The sequence below is a fragment of the Podarcis liolepis genome (assembly GCF_965112155.1).
Source record: "Podarcis liolepis genome assembly, chromosome: 9".
Taxonomy (NCBI): Eukaryota; Metazoa; Chordata; class Lepidosauria; order Squamata; family Lacertidae; genus Podarcis; species Podarcis liolepis.
In genome coordinates this window covers 66,727,304-66,736,502 of record NC_139564.1, presented here as the reverse complement: position 1 = coordinate 66,736,502, position 9,199 = coordinate 66,727,304, and positions in this window count along the sequence as shown.

Here is a 9,199-nt window from a genome sequence, read left to right as displayed (position 1 = left end):
TGTGCACGGGAAGGCAGTCTAAGGCCACAGGTAGTTGAAAAAAGTACAGTCCCAAGTGTTGGAAATGTAAAGAGAAAGGAGATTCTTTGTGTGGATGCCTGATTATCATCTTCCAAAGCAACTACTCCATTCCGAACTTAAAAATGGAAAGCATAATGCTGGTGGTCAACAAAGGAGGTTTAAAGACTGCCTCAAGGCAAATCTAAAAAAATGTAGTATAAAGATAAAGGGACCCCTGACCATTAGGTCCAGTCGTGTCCGACTCTGGGGTTGCGGCACTCATCTCACTTTACTGGCCGAGGGAGCCGGCATACAGCTTCCAGGTCATGTGGCCAGCATGACTAAGCCGCTTCTGGCGAACCAGAGCAGCGCATGGGAACGCCGTTTACCTTCCTGCCGGAGCGGTACCTATTTATCTACTTGCACTTGGACGTGCTTTCGAACTGCTAGGTTGGCAGGAGCAGGGACCGAGCAATGGGAGCTCACCCCGTCGCAGGGATTCGAACCGCCAACCTTCTAATTGACATGTCTTAGGCTCTGTGGTTTAACCCGCAGCGCCACCCGCATAGTATAAACACTAACATGTAGTATAATGTTAAAATGTAGTATAAACACTAACAATTGGGAAACACTGGCCTGCGAGCTCTCCAACTGGAGAACAGCCTTTACCAAAGGTGTCATGGGCTTTGAAGACACTCAAACTTAGGACGCAAGGGAGAAACGTGCTAGGAGGAAGGCATGCTTGGTGAATCCACACCGTGATTAAATCCCACCAATGTCCCCACTGTGGAGGGATGTGTGGATCCAGAATTGACCCCACAGTCACTTACGGACTCACTGTTAAAACCGTGTTTATGGAAGACAATCTTACTTGGCTACGAGTGATCACCAAAGAAGAAGAAGAAGAAGAAGAAGAAGAAGAAGAAGAAGAAGAAGAAGAAGAAGAAGAAGAAGAAGAAGGTCTTGTAGTAAGGTTAAAGCTTACTGGGAAACGATATATACTGAAATGAAAAGGATATTTAAAACATCCTTTGTAAAAAAAAACAACCCAAAACCCCCAGAATCTTTTCTTTTGGGAATTATAGGGATAGAACTACCTAAACTATATAGAAACTTATTTATGTATGCGACTACAGTGGCAAGAATGTTACTCGCCGCAAAATAGAAAGAAGCAGAAGTCCCAGCCAAGGAAGAATGGATAACAAAAAATATAGAATATGCAGAAATGGCAAAACTTACTGCAAGAATAAGAAATCAAGATAACAAACTTTTTATAAAAGAATGGAAATGGTTTATTGAATATTTACAGATAAACTGAAAACAGATAAAAACATTGGCAGGATTATTGTATTACCCTGCAGTTTCATAAAAGTATATATTTAAAGAAGATGAATAAATGAGCAAATTAAGTTAATTTGGATATGCAGAAGATATTAAAAATAAATTTAAGGAACAGCAGAAAGAGGGGGAGGGAAGTCAAGTTTCGAAATATCAAAATGAATGTAAAATAAGTGAAATGCATAATAGTGAAACGGGTAAACTTGAAAAGTATAATTTTTTTAAAGTATAGTCCCTTACTAAATCACATATAACTTCTGTATTTCTCTTAGATAGGAGGTTAGGAAAAGGGCTACGGAGGCAGTTTAAATCCAGAATTTTAAAACACAGAGCCTAGGAACACCTAATACTCTGTTGGAATCTGGCTGAGAGTGCTAGGTACATTAAGTCTAGCATTTTTCATCCTCAGGATTCCCTCTGATCCCATGGAGACGTAGCACCAAAGTAAATGTTATGGATCATACGCATTAACAAGCTCCCATCGTATTTTTTTCCTTTTAAACAAAAGCAAATGGGTGAAGCTTCAGTTGGAGGTAAAAGGACACGGGTGCAGGGAGAGTTGTGTGATTATCTCCTTTCCTGTCGTTTTCGGCTCAAAATCACCACCCAGAAGCCACTTCCTCACCTGTAAGGGGAAATATATCATTTGTCTCGGGACACGGGTGGCGCTGTGGGTTAAACCACAGAGCCTAGGGCTTGCCGATCAGAAGGTCGGCGATTCGAATCCCTGCGATGGGGTGAGCTCCCGTTGCTCAGTCCCTGCTCCTGCCAACCTAGCAGTTCGAAAGCACACCAGTGCAAGTAGATAAATAGGTACCACTCTGGCAGGAAGGTAAACGGCGTTTTTGTGCGCTGCTCTTTTTCGCCAGAAGCGGCTTAGTCATGCTGGCCCCTTGACCCGGAAGCTGTACGCCGGCTCCCTCGGCCAATAAAGCGAGATGAGCGCCACAACCCCAGAGTCGGTCACTACTGGACCTAATGGTCAGGGGTCCCTTTACCTTTATCATTTGTCTGCTGCAGAAAGCAAATGAACATTTGAATTTGGTGAAATAGGATGAAGTGGTCCCTCCTCACCTGCTGAAGTTATCTCACCTTTTTACCTGCTTTTCAGAGGGGGGGGGGAGAGGGAGACTGTTGCTGCATTACATCCAAGTTGACCCTTTGAACTGCTCTTCACATTAAACACAGAATTGGACTACATCACTTCAGATTACTGGTGGGGGTTGATCATATGCAGTGCTTTGAAGGCTGATGGCCGAAGAATTGATGCTTTTGAATTCTGGTGCTGGAGGAGACTCTTGAGAGTCCCATGGACTGCAAGAAGATCAAACCTACCCATTCTTAAGGAAATCAGCCCTGAGTGCTCACTGGAAGGACAGATCCTGAAGCTGAGGCTCCAATACTTTGGCCACCTCATGAGAAGAGAAGACTCCCTGGAAAAGACCCTGATGGTGGGAAAGATGGAGGGCACAAGGAGAAGGGGACGACAGAGGATGAGATGGTTGGACAGTGTTCTCGAAGATACAAACATGAGTTTGACCAAACTGCGGGAGGCAGTGAAAGACAGGAGTGCCTGGCGTGCTCTGGTCCATGGGGTCACGAAGAGTCAGGCACGACTAAACGACTAAACAACAACAAACTCTCATTTTGACTCAAGACAATCACCATTTTATAGTTCAAATCGGGGGAAATAAATACAGTAAAGTACAAAGATTCACAAAATATTTAGGGGGATGCGTACCTCGCCTACCCCCAGAAAGAAAGCACTGATCATATGTCTGTATGTTGTCACATGTTGATTATATGTTTGTATGTTGTCACATGTAGAATGTTACCTTTATGAGATACTGAACTGCACTGTGTCGCATACAGTCTTTCTGCTGGGTGTATTAATTTACCACATACGGTATATGTCAGTCCCACTATCCTAACACTTTTGGCATACGAAATATTCACTTATCCAAACATGAGGAATTATTATCCAAACATTGTTATACCCACCACCAATTCAGATATCCAGACTGCAATACCTGTGTGTAGTACTGAGAGAGACTGGATAAATAAGAGTCGTTTTCCTTTCCTCATTTGCCTTTTGTAAGGTTTTAGTAGGTCTTCTTGCTTCTTCCGTGTGTGTGTGTGTGTGTGTGTGTGTGCGCGCATGTCATTTTGGGGTCAAAATTTCATGATCAGGAATGCATTGGAACAGGGGTCAGCAAACTTTTTCAGCAGGGGGCCGGTCCACTGTCCCTCAGACCTTGTGGCGGGCCAAACTATATTTTGAAAAAAATATATGAACGAATTCCTATGCCCCACAAATAACCCAGAGATGCATTTTAAATAAAAGCACACATTCTACTCATGTGAAAACACTGATTCCTGGACCATCCGCGGGCCGAATATAGAAGGCGATTGGGCCGGATCCGGCCCCTGGGCCTTAGTTTGCCTATCCATGCATTAGAATCTCACTATAGGAATCTATGAAATTCGTCAAACTCATTATGCAGCGGGCTCCCCTAATAAATGATTCCCTGAGAACGCATTGTGTTCAGATAGTGGGAGCTATGTGTATAAGGATTTTTATTCTTTTGTAATAATAACCCAAAAACTATTAATCTAAAATCACCTGATTGTAAGGCAGGTGTTTAAGTCAGTGAGTGGCTTCTCCATCTCCATCTGAGCAGAAAACTGTAAAGTCTGTACCGGATCAAAGCTGCAAATGCTTTAATCAATTTAATTGGTGGATTAAGCTTGTAAAACTTTCGTGGAGGCAAATTGCAATTAGGGTGGCTGAGACTGGAGGAAAAACCTAGGTGGTTCATTTTGCTCTAAATGAAAATGCTAGACAGTGTTTGTGTCTGACAAGGAGATACAGATCTTTGTTTGTCATGTCAAATGTTAATTTTGCTTTAACAGAAAATACCAGACAGTGTTTGCTTCTAACAAGGAGATACAGGTCTTTGTTCGTGATGCAAAATGTTATCACCCATATTCTTCAGTGTCCATAAAAAGCGCTTGTATCAAAGATTTGGCAACATGCAAGGACATTTGAATTCAATTCATTCAGATGACTAATCAACTAAAAGACTTTGGGACAGCCTTAGAAATGTATTAACTGGCGCTTAGGGTGGTCACTTATGCATTGTCAAGAAAGAGGAAACATGCCTGCCAGAAAACAGGACAAATGAGGACACAAATTTACATGACAATGGCAATGTATAGATAGTTTTAAGACCCCTTCTTGTCTGTTTTGTGGTTTCATCCAGAATTCTATTAAATGCCTCCAAATACAAGACTCAGCCTTTCAAAACACAGTTCTGTCTTCTGTAATAGATGTCACCAAGAAGTTCTTTTTTATATTTTTTCTGATTTACATTTCAAGATATTCATTTAGACAACCTTAAATCAGTGACTTCCCTTCTTCTCTTTCTGTGGTTCATTTTGCATACCGTACATCCCTGCGTATTTTACATGAACTAAACCATTCAGCATTCCATTATTACATCCATCAAAACTTACTTACACTCTTGAATTTATCTTCATGCTACCAGCGTTTTAAAATCTACACAATTTTCACCCAAATAATCCGTAAACATTTTCCGGTCTTCTTTAAATATATATTCTTCCCGTTCTCTTATTCTATATGTTAAACCTGCAAGCTGCGCGTATTCCATCAGTTTAAGTTGCCATTCTTCTTTGGTTGGGACCTCGCTCGTTTTCCATTGTTGGGCTAACAAAATACGAGCCACAGTAGTGTCATACGTAAATAATCTTTTCTGACACCAGAGAATTTCCCTCTGAATTATCCCCAACAAAAAGGACTGGGGGGGGGGGTTTGGAAACATTTTTTTCAGTTCATTATATATCATTCCCCTATACTCTTTTACCCTTTTACCACATATGATAAAACATTAAACCACAGAGCCTAGGACTTGCCGATCAGAAGGTCAGCGCTTCGAATCCCCACGACAGGGTGAGCTACCATTGCTCGGTCCCTGCTCCTGCCCACCTAGCAGTTCGAAAGCACATCAAAGTGCAAGTAGATAAATAGGTACTGCTCCGGTGGGAAGGTAAATGGCATTTCCGTGCACTGCTCTGGTTTGCCAGAAGTGGCTTAGTCATGCTGGCCACATGACCCAGAACCTGTATGCCGGCTCCCTCGGCCAATAAAGTGAGATGAGCGCCACAACCCCAGAGTTGGACACGACTGGACCTAACGGTCAGGGGTCTCTTTATTTAATAATGATAATTTTATTATTTATACCCTTATCTGATTGGGTTGCCCCAGTCACTCTGGGCAGTTTCCAACATTCATAAAAACCGAGTTAAAAATTTAAAAACGTCTGTTGACTATTTACAGATAAATTGTAGGCAGATAAAAACGTTGGCAGGATTATTGTAACAACCTGCAGTTTTATAAGAGTATATATTTAAAGAAGATGGATAAATGAGTAAATTAAGTTAACTAGGATATGCAGAAGATCTTTTTTAAAAATTAAGGAGCCACAGAAAGAGGGGGAAGTCAAGTTTTGAAATATCAAAATGATTGTAAAATCAGTGAAATGTATAAATCTGAAAAGTATAAATAAAAATGTAAAATTAAAATTAAAAACTTCCCTATCAAGGGCTGCCTTCAGATGTCTTCTGAAGGTTGTATAGTTACTTATCTCCTTGGCCCGTGGGTCACATAACTCCATATTCTCCAACATTTCTCTGATGAAAATAGGGACATCCTAAGGCAGGGGTCTGCAACCTTTAAGACAAAAAGAGCCACTTGGACCCGTTTCCGAAGAAAAAACAACAACTGGGAGCCGCAAAACCATTGCGACATTTAAAACAAATATATCTCCGGAGCCACGATCTGACAGCGGGTGGGAAGGTGACGTCGGGACGGTGCGTGACTAACGCACGCACCGCCCCCATGCGACGTCACAGCCAGTACAGCGCCCGCCACAGTGGGGAGTGTCGGGGCGCACAATGCGCCTCCTCCCCTCGCTAGTATCTGCCCCGGAGCCGCAGCAAAGATGTAAAAGAGCCACATGCGGCTCCGGAGCCGCAGGTTGCAGACCCCTGTCCTAAGGAAAAGTGGGACATTCCAGGATCAAATCAGACACCAGGACAGCTTCTGTAAATCTGGGACTGTCCCTGGGAAATAGGGACACTTGGAGGGTCTGTATCTCCACATTATTCTGGATAGATCATATAGGCCATTTAGTGGCCCTGCAAGTTCCCAGGCGCCATTGTGTGGGACACCTGGTTTCATGAACTGCCTCATTCTCTCTCTCTCTCTCTCTCTCTCTCTCTCTCTCTCTCTCTCTCTCTTTGATTTTACAAGTATAGAGTTACGATACAAAATACATATCCATATTTGGAGATCTCTCCGAATCTCTAGACTTCCCACCACCTTCCCCTCCTTGGGTCCTATTATAAACCTTTTCAACTGCATATTATTATTTCGTCATCCAAATTTTATGTCTCTCCATTTTGTCCATGATATCTTCTCCATTACAACTGTTATTGCAATCCTGCTAATGTTTTCATCTGCTTACAGTGGTCTCTCAAGTAAATTATAACTTTTCCCCATTCTTTACTGAAGCTTTGATACTCTTGGTTCCTGAGCTTTTTGGACAGTTTTGCCATTTTGGCAGAACTGTCTCATTCTCTTCTCCTGCTCTGTTATCTCCTCTCTCTCCCTAAGTCATGGGTTGCTAACTTGCCATTTGACCTTCTCCTTGACCTCTAGATAGACCTTGTTACCAGGCTGCTTTGCTGCCAACATCCCTGGAAGGTCTCTACCATGGCTAGCTTTCCAAACAAAGACCGAGATACTTCTGGCAAGTCAATAAAGAGTCAAATCTTGCAAGACTAATTAATGGAAGATCCGTTTATAACAATCCTTTGGGTTGTCCCCTGCAGAATGTCTGCTTTGTTCTTAAGCCCTGCTTTTCTCTTGTCACTGACCGATGTCCATCTCACTTTGGCTGCTATTTAAAAAATGCCGAAACGTAAATGAAGGCTTGCTAATGGGAACAAATATAACATTTACATCCTCCCGGTCCTACTTATTGCCTGCACAATATAATACTGTATAAACACAGAACACAGTCCAGATTACCTAGGGCTGCATTTTCTTAAGAATAATATAGACAAAAGCATTACTGTGGAGGCCGATAGTGTAATCTACAAAATTAATCCATAGCGAGACTCTGGAAACTTTTGTTCTTGACAGCTGGTGGATCAAATTCTATTATGATGTTACGTGGAAATAATTTAGCCTGATTTATTTTATTTCTCTCCCCCCACCCCCAATCCATGGGAACATGCACTGAGGTGGCCTGGAAATAGTGAAAAATTCCATCCTGAATATCTAGCCGTGAAGGTAAGACTGAAGCTGAGGGGGTAGGTAAACATTTGCCCCAACCTCAACTATCTTTACCAAACATCCCTCCCTCCATAGCCCCTATTACCTCCCATTTTCTTCTCACTCTCTCCTTCCACTGCCCCATCGCCATGGCGGGTTCATTAAGAACTCGGTAATGATGTAATGAGGTAGAGGGTAAAAGGTAAAGGTAACCCCTGACCATTAGGTCCAGTCGTGGCCGACTCTGGGGTTGCGGCACTCATCTCGCTTTATTGGCCGAGGGAGCCGGCGTACAGCTTCCGGGTCATGTGGCCAGCATGGCCACAGCACCACCCACGTTCCATTATTAAATAGGACGTCCCTATTTTCATCAGAGAAATGTTGGATGGTATGGAGGTATTTAGCACACTGGTGCCTCCAGGTAGAGTGGCATGCCGCTGCTGCATTTTGTAGACTCATGATAGTTTAAAAAACCGTTGCTGATACACTGAAGATGACACTGATGATGATGATGAGGACTGTTTGATGTCGACATGCAGAGGGCCAGGAGGCCAGCTGGCAAGCCCCAGCTGTGCCGTCTCCATCCATCGGCCCGTGCTCCGACGTAAATCAGTGACCTGGACTTCAAAAGCCAGGGCACACTATTAGCAGAGTGTACTGTGCACACAAAATAGGCGTGAGGCTTGTGAAGTCATGCTACAGCTACAGATTTATTAAACATAAATCAGAACAAAGAAACATGTCGTATCTCAGAGAGAACAGCAAAAACAAAAGCTATACACAACGGAAGTTCCCAGCAAGCTGTGCTGGAATGTAAACAGACATGTGACACGCAACAATTCCACATGTCTGCTCCTTAAGGTGGACTGGAAATGTCAACACTCTTATTTGTCCTTTCCAGCTAAGTCAGGTGAAGCAGAAGAAGTGTGGAAATGGTCCTGGAGAGTCCTAATGGACTTGAGCAATCAGCTTCAGAAATCACTGCACTTCCCTAAAGGACTGGGTCTGCATTCTGAGACTGCATTTCGGTTAATCACTATGAATTAAAACTCAAGTAGTCTTGGTAGCACAAAGGACCTTCAGTCTGTCAACACTTACATGCTGACTGCAACCCTGACCTGGGCAGAGCTAGTCTGGCCACAGTTATCTATGCCCTGGTGTTTCCAAGTTGCGTGTTGAGTCCCACAACGCCACCCCCCGCCAAAAAGTCACACATCACACATCAATTTTTGTTTAAGGTTTTTGGCATAATTTTGGCCACAACTTTATTCAAAATACAAAAAATGTGAGTGGTTGCTTAGGCATTGGTTATGACTATCTGTCCATGCCCAGGGACAGAGCTGACTTCCGGATTCCAGCGGAAGCCAGCGTGGGAAACAAGTATTGGGTGAGAAAATGAAGCTGGGCATCAGTCCCTCACTTCTCACCCTCATGTTCCGGTGGGGCTTGCACGGCCCAAGTCTGATTCCAGGGACAAGGACGAAAAGAATGGCAAGCCCCTGG